The 17,841-nt window shown below is 43.4% G+C and overlaps 1 protein-coding gene across 2 annotated transcripts in view; it reads right to left on the reverse strand.

Annotated features, from left to right (window-relative positions):
• LOC126284498 (UDP-glycosyltransferase UGT5-like) overlaps nucleotides 1-15,934 on the reverse strand; it is a 57,319-nt gene extending 41,385 nt beyond the window's left edge. Inside the window, exon 1 of one of the 2 annotated variants that reach the window (XM_049983469.1) lies at nucleotides 15,707-15,934. The gene's annotated coding sequence lies outside the window, so the exon portion shown is untranslated. Of the gene's footprint in view, nucleotides 1-5,514; nucleotides 5,604-15,706 lie in introns of those variants that run through there. The other variant, XM_049983470.1, reaches the window with a different exon arrangement.
• Between the last annotated feature and the right edge of the window lie 1,907 nt (nucleotides 15,935-17,841).

Here is a 17,841-nt window from a genome sequence, read left to right on the forward strand (position 1 = left end):
CGACAGCAGACCAACACCGACAACGATAGTTCAGGTATACATGCCGACGTCGCAAGCTGAAGATGAACAGATAGAGAAAGTGTATGAGGATATTGAAAGGGTAATGCAGTATATAAAGGGGGACGAAAATCTAATAGTCATGGGCGACTCGAATGCAGTTGTAGGGGAAGGAGTAGAAGAAAAGGTTACAGGAGAATATGGGCTTGGGACAAGGAATGAAAGAGGAGAAAGACTAATTGAGTTCTGTAACAAGTTTCAGCTAGTAATAGCGAATACCCTGTTCAAGAATCACAAGAGGAGGAGGTATACTTGGAAAAGGCCGGGAGATACGGGAAGATTTCAATTAGATTACATCATGGTCAGACAGAGATTCCGAAATCAGATACTGGATTGTAAGTCGTACCCAGGAGCAGATATAGACTCAGATCACAATATAGTAGCGATGAAGAGTAGGATGAAGTTCAAGACATTAGTCAGGAAGAACCAATACGCTAAGAAGTGGGATACGGAAGTTCTAAGGAATGACGAGATATGTTTGAAGTTCTCTAACTCTATAGATACAGCAATAAGGAGTAGCGCAGTAAGCAGTACAGTTGAAGAGGAATGGACATCTCTAAAAAGGGCCATCACAGAAGTTGGGAAGGAAAACATAGGTACAAAGAGGGTAGCTACGAAGAAACCATGGGTAACGGAAGAAATACTTCAGTTGATTGATGAAAGGAGGAAGTACAAACATGTTCCGGGAAAATCAGGAATACAGAAATACAAGTCGCTGAGGAATGAAATAAATAGGAAGTGCAGGGAAGCTAAGACGAAATGGCTGCAGGAAAAAAGTGAAGACATCTAAAAAGATATGATTGTCGGAAGGACAGACTCAGCATACAGGAAAGTCAAAACAGCCTTTGGTGACATTAAAAGCAACCGTAGTAACATTAAGAGTGCAACGGGAATTCCACTGTTAAATGCAGAGAAGAGAGCAAATAGGTGGAAAGAATACATTGAAAGCCGCTATGAGGGTGAAGATTTGTCTGATGTGATAGAAGAAGAAACAGGAGTCGATTTAGAAGAGATAGGGGATCCAGTATTAGAATCGGAATTTAAAAGAGCTTTGGAGGACTTACGATCAAATAAGGCAGAAGGGATAGATAACATTCCATCACAATTTCTAAAATCATTAGGGGAAGTAGCAACAAAACGACTATTCACGCTGGTGTGTAGAATATATGAATCTGGCGACATACCATCCCACTTTTGGAAAAGCATCATCCACACAATTCCGAAGACGGCAAGAGCTGACAAGTGCGAGAATTATCGCACAATCAGCTTAACAGCTCATGCATCGAAGCTGCTTACAACAATAATATACAGAAGAATGGAAAAGAAAATTGAAAATGCGCTAGGTGACGATCAGTTTGGCTTTAGGAAAAGTAAAGGCACGAGAGAGGCAATTCTGACGTTACGGCTAATAATGGAAGCAAGGCTAAAGAAAAATTAAGACACGTTCATAGGATTTGTCGACCTGGAAAAAACGTTCGACAATATAAAATGGTGCAAGCTGTTCGAGACACTGAAAAAAGTAGGGGTAAGCTATAGGGAGAGACGGGTCATATACAATATGTACAACAACCAAGAGGGAATAATAAGAGTTGACGATCAACAACGAAGTGCTCGTATTAAGAAGGGTGTAAGACAAAGCTGTAGCCTTTCGCCCCTACTCTTCAATCTGTATATCGAGGGAGCAATGATGGGAATAAAAGAAAGGTTCAGGAGTGGAATTAAAATATAAGGTGAAAGGATATCAATTATACTATTCGCTGATGACATTGCTATCCTGAGTGAAAGTGAAGAAGAATTAATTGATCTGCTGAACGGAATGAACAGTCTAATGAGTACACAGTATGGTTTGAGAGTAAATCGGAGAAAGACGAAGGTAATGAGTAGAAATGAGAACAGCGAGAAACTTAACATCAGGATTGACGGTCACGAAGTCAATGAAGTTAAGGAATTCTGCTACCTAGGCAGTAAAATAACCAATGACGGACGGAGCAAGGAAGACATCAAAAGCAGACTCTCTATGGCAGAAAAGGCACTTCTGGCCAAGAGAAATCTACTAATATCAAATACCGGCCTTAATTTGAGGAAGAAATTTCTGAGGATGTACGTCTGGAGTACAGCATTGTATGGTAGTGAAACATGGACTGTGGGAAAACCGGAACAGAAGAGAATCGAAGCATTTGAGATGTGGTGCTATAGACGAGTGTTGAAAATTAGATGGACTGATAAGGTAAGGAATGAGGAGGTTCTACGCAGAATCGGAGAGGAAAGGAATATGTGGGAAACACTGATAAGGAGAAGGGACAGGATGATAGGACATCTGCTAAGACATGAGGGAATGACTTCCATGGTACTAGAGGGAACTGTAGAGGGCAAAAACTGTAGAGGAAGGCAGAGGCTGGAACACGTCCAGCAAATAATTGAGGACGTAGGTTGCAAGTGCTACTCTGAGATGAAGAGGTTAGCACAGGAAAGGAATTCGTGGCGGGCCGCATCAAACCAGTCAGTAGATTGATGACCAAAAAAAAGTTAGATTCCATGCTGAAGATGTGTATAGATACGTCCTGGACTGTTGCGAGACACGTACCTGATTGTCGTCTGCCATACGGTACGACAACCAGCAGTGGTTGGGAAGGGGGTGAGGCAGGGTTGTAGCCTATTCCCGATGTTATTCAATCTGTATATTGAGCAAGCACTGAAGGAAACAGAAGAAAAATTCGCAGGAGGTATTAAAATCCAGGGAGAAGAAATAAAAACTTTGAGGTTCGCCGATGACATTGTAATTCTGTCAGAGACAGCAAAGGGCTTGGAAGAGCAGTTGAACGGAATGGACAGTGTCTTGAGAGGAGTATATAAGATGAACATCAACAAAAGCAAAACGAGGATAACGGAATGTAGTCGAATTAAGTCGGGTGATGCTGAGGAAATTAGATTAGGAAGTGAGACACTTAAAGTAGTAAAGGAGTTTTGCTATTTGGGGAGCAAAATAACTGATGATGGTCGAAGTAGAGAGGATATAAAATGTAGACTGGCAATGGCAAGGAAAGCGTTTCTGAAGAAGAGAAGTTTGTTAACATCGAGTATACATTTAAGTGTCAGGAAGTCATTTCTGAAAGTATTTGTATGGAGTGTAGCCATGTATGGAAGTGAATCATGGACGATAAATAGTTTGGACAAGAAGAGCATAGAAGCTTTCGAAATGTGGTGCTACAGAAGAATGCTGAAGATTAGGTGCGTAGATCACGTAACTAATTAGGAGGTATTGAATAAGATTGGGGAGGAGAGGAGTTTGTGGCACAACTTGACTAGAAGAAGGGATCGGTTGGTAGGACATGTTCTGAGGCATCAAGGGTACACCAATTTAGTATTGGAGGGCAGTGTGGAGGGTCAAAATCGTAGAGGGAGACCAAGAGATGACTACACTAAGCAGATTCAGAAGGATGTAGGTTGCAGTAGGTACTGGGAGATGAAGAAGCTTGCACAGGATAGAGTAGCATGGAGAGCTGCATCAAACCAGTCTCAGGACTGAAGACCACAACAACAACAACAACAACAAATCAACCCAGAGTGTCTGTATATGCTGTTTCGATCCACTTACTGAGTTAAGGTAAGACCATAACTTTCTAGGATTTTCTGTCAAGTCGGCACATAGAATTTTACTTTCGAACTCACTGAACGCTTCACGCATAGCCCTCCTTACGCTAGCTTTGATATCGTTTAGCTTCTGTTTGTCTGATAGGTTTTGGCTGCGTTTAAATCGTTTTGATCTGTTAAGTAATATGAAATCTGCCTCCTATTACTCTTGCTAAACAGATAAACCTTCCTCCCTTTTATTATATTCATGTTTACTTCCATATTCAGGGATGCTGCAGCGGCCTTATGATCACTGTTTCCCTGTTCTGCGCTTACAGAGTCGAAAAGTTCGGGATCGTGTGTTATCGGTAGATCCAAGATGTTATCTCCACGAGTCGGTTCTCTGTTTAATTGCTCGAGGTAATTTTCGGATAGTGCACTCAGTATAATGTCACTCGATGCTCTGTCCTTACCACCCGTCCTAAACATCTGAGTGTCCAGGCTATATCTGGTAAACTGAAATCTCCACCTAAGACTATAACATGCTGAGGAAATTTATGTGAAATGTATTCCAGATTTTCTATCAGTTGTTCTACCACTAATGCTGCTGAGCCGGAAGGTCGGTAAAAGGAGCCAATTATTAACCTAGCTCAGTTGTTGAGTATAAACTCCACCCATAATAATTCACAGGAACTATCAACTTCTATTTCACCACAGGATAAACTACTACTAACAGCGACATACAAGACACAACCGGTTGCATGCAATCTATCCTTTATGAACACCGTCTGTGCCTTTGTAAAAAAAAAAAAGTCGGCAGAATTTACCTCTACCGTACCTGTAACTATTTCAGGTTCGGTGCTTTCTATCAGCGCTTGAAGTTGCGGTACTTTACCAACGCAGCTTCGACAGTTTACAATTACAATACCGATTGCTGCTTGGTCCCCGCATGTCCTGACTTTGCCCCGCACCCTTTGAGGCTGCTGCCCTTTCTGTACTTGCCCGAGGCCATTTAAACTAAAAAATCCGCCCAGTCCACACCACATAACCCCTGCTACCCGTGTAGCCGCCTGCTGTGTGTAGTGGACTCCTGACCTATCCAACGGAACCCGAAACCCCACCACCCTATGGCGCAAATCGAGGAATCTGCAGCCCCAGCGTGTGTTGTGCCAACAGTAAAATTCGGAGGTGGTTTTGTTATGTTGTGGTCGTGTTTTTCATGAAGGGGGCTTGCGCGCCTTATTGTTTTGCGTGGTACTATCACAGCACAGGCCTACATAGATGTTATAAGCATCTTCTTGCTTCCCACTGTTTAAGAGCAATTCGGGGAAGGCGTTTGCATCTTTTAACACGATCAAGCACCTGTTCAAAATGCACGGCCTTTGGCGGAGTGGTTACACGACAATAGCATCCCTGTAATGCACTGGCCTGCACAGAGTCGTGACCTGAATCCTATAGAACACCTTTGAGATTTTTGGGGACGCCGTCTTCGTGCCAGGCCTCACCGACCGACATCGATGCTTCTCCTCAGTGCAGCACTCCGTGAAAAGTAGGCTGTCATTCCCCAAGAAATCTGATTAAACGTATGTCTTTGAGAGTGGAAGCTATCACCGAGGCTAAGGGCAGGCCGACAGCATACTGAATTCCAGCATTACCGATGGAGGGCGCCATTTTAAGCCTGGTGTCCGGATACTTTTGATCACTTAACGTATGTTACGGTGGTTACTATTTTCCGCGATTTGTCGCCTATAGCACAATCCAACAGAATGAGTCTCTTGGCTACAGCTAAAGACTATTACGCATTGATAAGCCTGAAGAAGACATTTATGCAGTACTGGGTGTCGAATGGCTAAATATGAATCTATGGTACACGGCAAGGGAACTCACCTTGCAGAGGAGCGGAGTCACGGCTTATAAGAGCGCAGTAGGAAGACTACAGTTTTGCGACGAAAGGTCAGTAACTTTTTATAAGCGGCAGCGTAATCACCGTGGCTATACTGCTCTCTCATCGTGTACAAGACGTTATTTATCTGGCAGCCCGTGTTTCTAACGTTGCGCAATCGCCATGTCTATAGGTGCTACCTCATCGTGAACTTATCTGGCAGCACGTCTTTCTAACACTGGCTCACTATCGATACAAGCACCAAGTAATTGCTAGTCTTGGAAACAAACGAATCAACCTCCTAAGTCAGTTTACATATTTCCACTCAATAGTGTATTACAAAATGATTTTCTTGACTGACGTATCACTTACAAACAAGGAACTGATTGCAGAAATGGAAGCAGAAATGGAATTTTCCTCTTGTATAATTTCAATGTTTTAATCCGACAACAATCCATGTTTTGGTAAATGTCCTTGGTTCAATGTAAAGCTATTGCATATATGTTTACCGATATGGGTAGTACCCCAGTAAAATATAAATGCATATATAAAGAAAAACCACGCACTACGAAGAAATCATCCGAGTTTGACAGAAATTGGTAGATGTCATGTACATGCAAAGACAAGAAATGATTACAATTCACAAACATTGGATGATTTATCCAAGAGAGTGAGCTTCACCAATTGAGCAAGTCAATAACGCATCCCTCCACCTCTGGCACTTGTGCAAGCAGTTACTCGACTTTGAATTATTTGATTTGTTGAATGTTGTGACGGGTATCAGACCAAAATCTGCCGATTTAGTGTGTTATATCGCAGAAATTCAGATCTGGTGGGAGGATGCTGCCACGTTGGTATCCTACCACTGACCAGGGCGTCTCCAGACACATCTTTGTTGGTCACTGGGGCTGAGTTCTATGTGGAACTAATGACTGAAGACAACTATTCTGAATGCAGTGAGAGTCCAGGTCTGAAGACGCCCTGGACAGTGGTGGGATAGCAACCCGACTGTCGCCAGCCATACAGCCTAAGAACCAGGAGTGCGAATTTTTTTCACAGCAAGAACCCTTTGGTGGTCACCCGCGGCACCATTACAACACAACGGTTCACTGACGATACTCTACGCCTCGTTTTGTTACCCTTCATGTAAGCAATTCTGGGCTTAAGTTCCAGCAAGACAACTCCCTCCCCCTCCCCCATGGCCCTGCTCAACGCACTGTGGGATTTTCTACTGCTTGTCTCTGTGCTTGCCAAACCCCACATTGGGCCGCAAGGTAGCGCATTCTTCCCCAACTGTAAACGTTTGGAGCAATGTGGTCAGTGTTCTCAAACCATCCCGGGATGTTGACGACCTGTCACGCGAATTGGACAGAATTTGGTGCGATACCTCTCAGAAGGACGTCCAACAAATCTGTCAATTAAATCCAAGCGAAATATCTGCTTGCACAAGTACCAGAGGTGGATCCAAGGGTTGATGACTTGCTCAATTTGTGAAGCACTTTCTCTTGAACAAACGATCCAATTTTTTCTGAAAGTTTAGTCGTTTGTTTGTCTGTATTCGTGAATCACAGTCTAGTGATTTCCATCTGATACGGAGAGTTCCTTCGTGGTCTCTCTTTATTTCTCTCTTTCTCTCTCTCTCTCTCTCTCTCTCTCTCTCTCTCACTCTCTCTCTCTCTCTCTCTGTGTGTGTGTGTGTGTGTGTGTGTGTGTGTGTATGTGTATGTGTGTGTGTGTGGGTGTGTTTTAGAGGGTATACTGTTGTTTGAAACTTCTTTTGTGGTTTATTTTTATTGTACTTTTATGTAATGTTAACGTAAATTTTATGACGTACTTAATTGAAAAGTATGCCAATTAGATCAAACTTAATATCTGTGTTTTATAATCGAGGTAGTAGGAAGGAGACATTTGATAATGTGTTGGTGGTGTACAGAGGTTGTTGATGGTGTGATAGTGGGGGAATTGTTTGTCTTAGGGGGAAAGAAGAAAGAATGTCAAGCAGTATTGCGATGGTAACTTGGTGAGAAGAATGCGAAAGCAAATTCTGAAACTAGAGGAAGTTTAATCGAAGCTATTTTGAGACGTTGCCGACTTAATAAGGAGTTTTGTCGCGGATGGAATTGTCTGCGGAATTCGCAGTCCTCTCTGCTCTCTCATTCCCGACTCGCGTGCCGCCGCTTGACTTTACGCCGTAACACGAAGTAACAACACAATTTTCGGAAATTCCTTCACTAATGAAGACGAAGTAAATATTCCAGAATTAGAATCAAGAATAACTGCCATCATGCATAGCTTAGAAGCAGATACTCTCGGTGTAGCGAAGCAACTTAAAACAAATAGTAAAGGCAACACCTCCGGTCAAGATTGTATACCAGTTAGGCTATGTAACATGTAGCAACGCCCAAGATCAACTTTCTGAGCACTTGATATGACAGGCTAATAGTATTTCGGGCTTTCAGCCGGTCATCGTACGCAAATAGTAAACACATGAACCGTGACTGGCTTACACGTTTACTTAAAAGTTCGATTAGTACTCGCGATCTGACAGTTACGTACAAACTTAGCCATGTGTGTAGGTAATAATAATAATAATTATTATTATAGTAATCATAATAATTTTGTATGGCCCAATGGTTTGATGCAAGTTTCTATTGGATGCCACTTCAGCGATTTGAGTGTCACTAGCCTACCCCCCTTATCCAGTCAGTGAAAGGGGGCGGTTTAACGTGGAATATGGTTCACGTGTTGTTTCTTGACGACTCCTCACACCGTTTAGAGGTGAAGGCTGTGGTAAAACGAAGACTGAAGAATCTGTCGTCCGACCGAGATTCGATCCCGCTACCACTCAGTTTCCTGCCACGACCTTCGCCGCTAACCCACCAAGCCCGACATATGTATAGATAACTGACCTACAAATTTTGATGAGTTTGCGAGTATCAGAATGTGAGTCATATATGGACGTATCTTTTGGTCGTATTGACTTAGAAGTTCAAATTTTTTACACTGTCAAAGGACCGTTATAAACAATAGTATTTGGCGTAATATCACCTTGATACGTCTAGCCGTTCCTTCGAAAAACGGGTCTTAACAGACGGGCAGACAGACGGACGACAGGCAAAAAATATTTGTTATGTGATATAATTACAATTTTCAGTTTTTTTCCTTTATTTGTATTGTGAAAACTTGTATCTTCCCAAATTTTACGTTTCTAGGTCAACGGGAAGTACCCTATAGATGTTCATGAGTGATCATACAATGTACGGTTTTAAGGCCTGCGTCTTCTTCAGTTGAAACCGTAACATTTTATGAGTGAGTTTGCAATTATCGAAACGTCTGACATAAGCAGTCGTGTCTCTTGACTGCACTGACTTAGAAGCTTCAGTTTATCGCACCGACAAGGGGCGTAGACTTAGTATGTGACATAAATTTCAACTTGGTATGTCTACTTATTTCTAAGAAAAAGTGGTGTTAAAAGCTGGACAGATAGCTCGACACCAAAGTGATCCTATAGGTATTCCACTGTTACAGACTGAGGAACCCTAGAAAGATGCAAGTCGTTTTAATGAAAAAAGCTGATGTCCTAATTCGTCTACTATAAACTTATTTGTGTATGTCAAATAATTTTCACCTTCTCCTCTATTATCACGCTTGGATGTAAGTTATTTATATATTTCGACTATACATGATGTCTCAAAAAGATATAGTTACCCCTCAGTATTATGTTGTCACACTCTGGATCACTGCGTTCAGCTATTGGAGGAACATACACATTGTGTAGTTTATGTTCATTGCTGCTAGAGGTCGGTTGTCTTCTATTTGTTTGGTTGCCGTCACATGTTGAAAAATGGTTACTGGTTACATCGCATTTTTCCTGTCACACCCTTCACCGCTAACCTGCCAGGCCCAACCGACATGTATACAGATGGTTAACCTATAAATTTTGATGAGTGTGTTTGCGAGTATCATAATATGTGACGCACATGGCGAAAATAATGTTCTGTTCTCGAGTTTGCGAAATGTGATTCCGTGATTACAATGACAAGACATATCAGACTGAAGTTCCATGTTCATCCACCAAATGGATGAAACCTTCACTGATGATATCTAGCAATATGTAACAGAAAGAGTTCTGGCCGCCATCGTGTTTCCGACGAAATGTCACATGAATTCAAACCGCCGTCCAACGTAGTTTTACAAAATCAACCCGTTGTGTTAGTCGAGAGTTACAACTACAATTGTGAATTTTTTGATACACCAGTTAGTATGAAGCCGTACAAGTTACAACTGTTACAAGCTCTACGTCATGACGACAAACGCAAATGTGTGGCAATTTCTGAAGAGCTTCACAATGCTATTGACGATCACATTTTCGCACAACGCAACGCGTTCTGCGATGAAGCGACTTTCCGTTTTAGTGGGAAAGTAAACAAACAGAATGTTCGAATTTGGGGTCTGCAGAATCCACATCCATACACCTAACATGTACGATATTTATCCAAAGTCAATGCGTTTTTTGCGATGTCTCACTCATCTGTTCACGGCCCGTCCTTCTTTGATGGAAACATGGTGAACGGTTAGCAGTGTTATGAAACTGGTTGTTCCCTAGGCTGAACGACGATAACTTAATTTTTCAACACGACGGGGCACCCCATAACTGCAGTTGCCAAGAGCGCGAATATTTGAATGAAACTCTATTGAGTTGCTGGATTGGTCGTCTGACAGCCGGCGACTTACCACTTCTCAGCTGACCTCTGCAGTCGCCGGGTTTGGCGCCCTGTGACTTCTTCCTGTGGGGTTTCATTACGGAAAACGTTTATGCACCAACAATACCACAGAACCTAGAAGACTTGAGGAATCGGATTCGTGCTGCCATAATATCAGTGACGATGGACAAGCTTGGGAAGAATTCGAGTATAGATACGATATTTTTCCTGTCGCTGGTTGAGGACATTTTGAATATCTGTAATCTAAATTTTAGAGATTCGCAAACACTTCTCCCAATTTCCATAGTTGTATGTCATACAGCTTTATACACATAAGTGTTCGGAATACGTGTTTTTTTTTCGACACACCCTGTATTTTCGGTGCGTCTTTTTAGCTGGCTCACCGTGTACTGTGGCATATTTTGAAAGTACGGAGGGAATCAGTTATCCCAACTATTAGACCGCTTTGCGTCATTATTTAAAAGAGTTTTTTCTCTATCCATCTTTCCATTACCTGATAACAAGTTATTTCACCCAGTAATAAAATCTGGTTTGCACCGGAGCGAAGCGCACACATGCCGATGAGCATTGATGGACAATTCGCCAGTGTTCAGTGCCTTTCACTTGTACACGTGAGCAAGTTTTTACAAATGTGATGTTATTGTTTTTTTTTTTTTACGCCAATAGTCTGCACACAGGCTACAGCACTATAGATATTTATTAAAAACACGATCCAAAACTTTGACATTCAGAGACCATTATTTTGCATGCCAAGTAGACTATTTTTGACGAGGTAAGGCAAAAGGGTTAGGAAAAGAAGAGTGTAGGTGTCTGAAATTGCATATGAGCGAGAAATGCGTGGAGGTACTAAACTCAACAGAGAATTGCCACTGCAGCTTCCCTTAGCATTAGTCGGAAACTTTGCACATGTGACTATTAACGCGTTTCGCTAGCTTCTCATTACAACTGATGAGCAAATTTAATCGCAGAAAAGTAATACCGGTGCCCAATTGAACCTGAAGATTCTGTCTGTTTCCAGCCGGAGACATTTACTTTAGTGACTGTTTCGCTTTTCAGAGGTTGCTGCATATCAGACAATATCTGAGGTCTAGAGGGACATATGCGAAGCGCTTCCCGGATTTTATTCAAGTATGTATAAGGAAGATATTGTCAATAAAATGTGATCCGTATATTTTTAATTTTAATCAATAGGGTGTTATTAACTAAGATATGAAAAACCTTTGGGGAAAGAACAGATGACTTAAAATGAAGCATATCTTGTCATTTTTTTTATTTTCTTAGTTACAAACACTTTTTTTTTGTTATATGTTTGCTTCGTATCTGTCTCCTTGTTTTCAAATTTGCTGCTTAGTTGTGCAAGTATTTTATCCTTTCCAAATGTTGTCTTCTGCTGAACAAATGATATGCTCCAAAATGTTTACCATTATACCTCATTCAAATTTCTAACAACCACATCACGGATTACATGAAATGTATCCGCAGCTGCGGATACGATGGGCTATCCGTGAACGACTCGCGACCGAATCCAAGCTTCCATGTATGTAGTCGTTGAGCTGCATCACAACCTGCACTCGTACACACATTATGCAATTCCTGCACAGGGGAAAACATTTTAATTGAAAGTCAAGCGAACAACGTCAGTACTCACGCCAGGTCTTGAAAACACGACGAATGGGTGCTTTAAATGCCTCCGAAATTAAAAATCCGATGGAGTGAGATCACGCGATCGAGCAGGCCAAGACGTTGCTGCCTCACGACCTATCCATTTATCCGGCGAACGCTGATTTAAAATTGTTCTTGCTTGCAGCGCAAAATGAGGTGGCGCCCTATCGTGCATGAATCACATGTTCTGTCGTAAGTGTATTGGGAGATCTTCCAAAAAAGCAGTTAAATGTTCCATTTAAAATTCACTCTAAGATGCTCCACTCACTGTTCCACGGAAAATGAAAGGTCCATTTAATCTGTCTCCAGCCCATACATTAATGTTGAACTGTTGTTGATGTCTTGTTTTTGAAACTGCAAAAGGATTCTCATCGGTCCATATACACTCCTGGAAATGGAAAAAAGAACACATTGACACCGGTGTGTCAGACCCACCATACTTGCTCCGGACACTGCGAGAGGGCTGTACAAGCAATGATCACACGCACGGCACAGCCGACACACCAGGAAACGCGGTGTTGGCCGTCGAATGGTGCCAGCTGCGCAGCATTTGTGCACCGCCGCCGTCAGTGTCAGCCAGTTTGCTGTGGCATACGGAGCTCCATCGCAGTCTTTAACACTGGTAGCATGCCGCGACAGCGTGGACGTGAACCGTATGTGCAGTTGACGGACTTTGAGCGAGGGCGTATAGTGGGCACGTGGGAGGCCGGGTGGACGTACCGCCGAATTGCTCAACACGTGGGGCGTGAGGTCTCCACAGTACATCGATGTTGTCGCCAGTGGTCGGCGGAAGGTGCACGTGCCCGTCGACCTGGGACCGGACCGCAGCGACGCACGGATGCACGCCAAGGCCGTAGGATCCTACGCAGTGCTGTAGGGGACCGCACCGCCACTTCCCAGAAAATTAGGGACCCTGTTGCTCCTGAGGTATCGGCGAGGACCATTCGCAACCGTGTCCATGAAGCTGGGCTACGGTCCCACACACCGTTAGGCCGTCTTCCGCTCACGCCCCAACATCGTGCAGTCCGCCTCCAGTGGTGTCGCGACAGGCGTGAATGGAGGGACGAATGGAGACGTGTCGTCTTCAGCGATGAGAGTCGCTTCTGCCTTGGTGCCAATGATGGTCGTATGCGTGTTTGGCGCCGTGCAGGTGAGCGCCACAATCAGGACTGCATACGACCAAGGCACACAGGGCCAACACCCGGCATCATGGTGTGGGGAGCGATCTCCTATACTGGCCGTACACCTCTGGTGATCGTCGAGGGGACACTGAATAGTGCACGGTACATCCAAACCGTCATCGAACCCATCGTTCTACCATTCCTATACCGGCAAGGGAACTTGCTGTTCCAACAGGACAATGCACGTCCGCATGTATCCCGTGCCACCCAACGTGCTGTAGAAGGTGTAAGTCAACTACCCTGGCCAGCAAGATCTCCGGATCTGTCCCCCATTGAGCATGTTTGGGACTGGATGAAGCGTCGTCTCACGCGGTCTGCACGTCCAGCACGAACGCTGGTCCAACTGAGGCGCCAGGTGGAAATGGCATGGCAAGCCGTTCCTCAGGACTACATCCAGCATCTCTACGATCGTCTCCATGGGATAATAGCAGCCTGCATTGCTGCGAAAGGTGGATATACACTGTACTAGTGCCGACATTGTGCATGCTCTGATGCCTGTGTCTATGTGCCTCTGGTTCTGTCAGTGTGATCATGTGATGTATGTGACCCCCGGAATGTGTCAATAAAGTTTCCCCTTCCTAGGACAATGAATTCACGGCGTTCTTATTTCAATTTCCAGGAGTGTATTAGTGTTGTGAAACTTGTGCACTCCATTCCTGTCCCTGATACACTTTGGTTGATCCGTGAGTAGTATGGTAGGCAGAAAGTGTAGCTCCTGAACACGCATTTCCAGCAGTCAGTTACAAAAAGCTTTTCTGGATCGAAAATTTGTTTCACAAAGACCTTCCACTCTTTGTAGATGGCTGGATAAAGAAGCTACTCTCCAAACACTATCCACACTGTCGCGTGACACATACTCATGTTCAGCTACTTCTACTTTACTGCTGCCATTATTGCCCTTGGTATGATGTTGTACTCTGCCTTTCTAATCAAGTGTCCTAACATTATACGGTCTTCCATAATCACATAACCTTTCGTCAGACGAGCCTGTCTCAGAAATACGTCGATATTTTATTTCAAAAAAATGGTTCGAATGACTCTAAGCACTATGGGACTTAACATCTATGGTCATCAGTCCCCTAGAACTTAGAACTACTTAAACCTAACTAACCTAAGGACATCACACAACACCCAGTCATTTATTTTATTTATTCGACGTGTCTGTTAGGAAATCTTTGAACATAAGGACGTTTAGCTTCAGCTGCATTGCAAATTCCAAGTTCATGTACATTGTGTAGTAGTCCAATAAGACAATGGTACAGCAGACGTCACGACCTTGGCTAGAAGTAAGACACAACACGTCGGTCTCCAGCAGAGGTGGCTAACGAATACTATTATTCGGCGGCGCCTCTCTCGGAAGTCGCCTATTCAGTTCCTGGAGGGGGAAGAATGTTCATTCTACACTAAACATCAGTCCAGTAAGAAATGTAAGAGTAAGCTTCCAATACTGGTTATGTTTCCAATGATTTGTTTATGTTCAAAAATGGCTCTGAGCACTATGGGACTTAACATCTTAGGTTATCAGTCCCTAGAACTTAGAACTACTTAAACCTAACTAACCTAATGACATCACACAACACCCAGCCACCACGAGGCAGAGAAAATCCCTGCCCCCGCCGGGAATCGAACCCGGGAACCCGGGCGTGGGAAGCGACAAAGCTACCGCATGACCACGAGATGTGGGCATTTGTTTATGTACTGGTATCATGGCGACCAGGATAAACATAAGAAGGCCTTAACTCAACACTTCCCAAAACAAACATTTAGGAAAAGAAAGAAACACCTGTCGAGCAAAGTAGGGAACATGAAAAGAAAAAGAAACGAAACACACATATAATGACAAAGCTGTGTCTGCAACTAAGACAATAATAATGAAAAATTGACCATATGTATACACGGAGCATTTTACTTCTTTTTTAAGGCATCTATGCATTCCCCCGGAGATTTCCCATACATTAGTTAACATTCTGTATACACATTCTTCCATACTTCCTTTTCCTTCCGCATTTGTTCAAAAATGTGTGTGAAATCTTATGAGACTGAACTGCTAAGGTCATCAGTCCCTAAGCTTACACACTACTTAACCTAAGTTATCCTAAGGACAAACACACGCACCCATGCCCGAGGGAGGATTCGAACCTCCGCCAGGACCAGCCGCACAGTCCATGACTGCAGCCCCTAGACCGCTCGGCAGATCCCACGCAGCTCGGCATTTGTGCTGAATAGGTGGTGGTAGTTGTTGGGATGTTTAAGAGGCTGAATAGGTCTTTGATCACATAAGCACCTATGATATCTATGTTCTTCTGTCAGCAACATTCTGTTGTCATCACACCACTTCATCACTCGTGCAACTCGTATCACAACAGCTAAAGTAGACAAGACAGCGGGCGATAGCTCTGTGTACTGCCAGCACCGAAGTGGTGAAGAGGCAAACTTCCTTTGTTAATCCGCTAATAGACCGACAGCCAGCGAACACTCCCGAATGTGAACCGCCGAACACGACCGAATGCAATTCGCTTGCACTCGCCTACTGTTTAGAGCTGAGAGGACTGTCACTCGCCGACGTTGACTCGCTATATTCACTCCGGTGTAGACCAGCTTAAGACTGTGTACGAAAGTTCAAGACTTACCTTGGGCGAAGTCACGAGGTCGAATCCCCAAACAGTTGTGCTAATGTGCACATGTGCCACTGTGATCTGTGACACCTCATGGACGCCTTGGAAGCGACGTCTGCTGAACACTTCAGTCCTTATGTAATCGAAGGAGATGACGTTCGTCTGCGGTGAAGATTATTCTATTGCTAGCACTTTGTCAAATGAAACGGCGGTTGCGTCAAGCGGCTCCGGTGTCTGGGTAGTGAACTACTTCGGTCGCCGTATTTCACGGAGTGTGCCTTAGATGGCACCACGTGGCAGAAGCAACGCACTCTGTGGAATTGAATTCACGCGTCGAATTGTAAGAACTGCCCACGCAATTTGTGGCAGTAAACGTTAAGTGATGTGGGTCTGGCAACAACTTACGTACTGTCGTCGTAAATATAAACTGGAAGAATTACGTAGCTTGGTAATACGAAGCTAGTCCATTACAGCAACCGTCGCAAATTACTATTGCAAATATGATTCTACACAAACCGTACATCTAGATATAGCGAACTCCGTGAGAAACCTTGCGGTATGTGTGCAGGGTATTTTTCATGCCACAGGTGTTCGTAAGTCTCCGTGTAAGCTCGAAACTATCTTATTTGACCTTCAAGCTCTAGGTTTGTTGAAGTATAGAAAATGGATGGTAGACCTTTGTTATTATGTGCATCGAAATGTATAGATCATTGCCGGCATTGTGGGATATTATGGCGGAAGAGTAGAAGATGAGAAGTGTTAAGAATGATGGATAGTATAATTTATTGCTGAGAAAATATAGGGAATGGTCATAAAGGGAAACTTTTTTAAAAATATAATTAATAGAAAGCTATGAGTAAAGGTATATAAAGATATATATGTCTGTTTATACAATACTTGCCCGAAAATACTCCTTTAGGGCAAGTATGTCATATGACACTTCCATAACTATATCTCAAATAATGTGAGGTGAAACTGCACTTGTTATTTCAAGGTAGCGTAATAAATAAGCACTGATTTGGTGAAACTGCACCTCTCATTGTGTTATTTTTTGATGGTGATGATATGGGCGTCCGCAGAAATTTATTGGAGCGGGGGGGGGGGGGGGGGGGTGAGTTGGGTTGAGAGCAATGGAATGTGATGTTAAGCCACCATCCCACAAAAAGTTGTGATACCTGTAATCTTTTCATTTTTTTTTTTTTTTCGGGAAACCTCTATTCTCTCGACAAGGCTTCTTGAGTGACCATAGTAATTATTTACGCTTCTTGAACCAATTTTTCATTCATCTTTCCTCTCTGCTTACAACAACGTAGAGCAATTACCACAACATCAGCATCTTTATCGCCCAACATTCAGAACAACAGTTGAATTGAAAAAGTTATAGAACAGTCATGAGAGAGCATCAATAATGTTGCGTTTCATTATCGGCCTTGTAGTGGCTACTTAATGATAATTGCCGCCATTGGTCACGAAGAATTAAGGGAATTCTCGTAATTAATCAATGTTGGCATTCGATCGACTCTGCCGTAGGAACATCTCCACCCGCCCCTTCCCCCAGCGGTCGAACGAAAGGCAAATGCAAGGGCGATGTACAAGGCTGCAAAAGATATGTGAGCACGTTCGAAAATTCCCATATGCATTTTGATTTGTAAGACAAAGTGTTTGCGTTGAAGGAATATATGAACATCGAGAAGAAAGCGGTCGAATCGATGTTAGATTAGCTTGGGAGACGCAAGGCATCGCTGTTCAGAGTGCGTAGTTCCAGTGTAGAATTATCAGCCAAGCAAGCAGCTGAGCATACCTCGATGGGTCTACCTACCGTAGACTAAACTTTTGCAAGAAAGAATACAGTGTGATGAGGCGAACTCTCTGTCAAGGAACTCGAAAAATGTCACTTACAGGGGGGGGGGGGGGGGGGGGGACCAGGCAGAACTGTTCAAACGGGACGAGGCAACAGCCGTTGTGGTAACAGTCACGGTAATTAGGTAAAAAACATGACCGCGCTCCACGAAGTTTACGTTGTCAAGATCACGCTCATATTGGTAAATGTCGCCGACAATTTGGCGATCGTGTTTCAAGGAATGAGCAGGCAAACCATAAATGGAACCAGACAAAACATCCTCAACTTCTATAACACTAGTAGCTAGCAA

Source organism: Schistocerca gregaria, chromosome 8, assembly GCF_023897955.1.
Source record: "Schistocerca gregaria isolate iqSchGreg1 chromosome 8, iqSchGreg1.2, whole genome shotgun sequence".
NCBI lineage: Eukaryota > Metazoa > Arthropoda > Insecta > Orthoptera > Acrididae > Schistocerca > Schistocerca gregaria.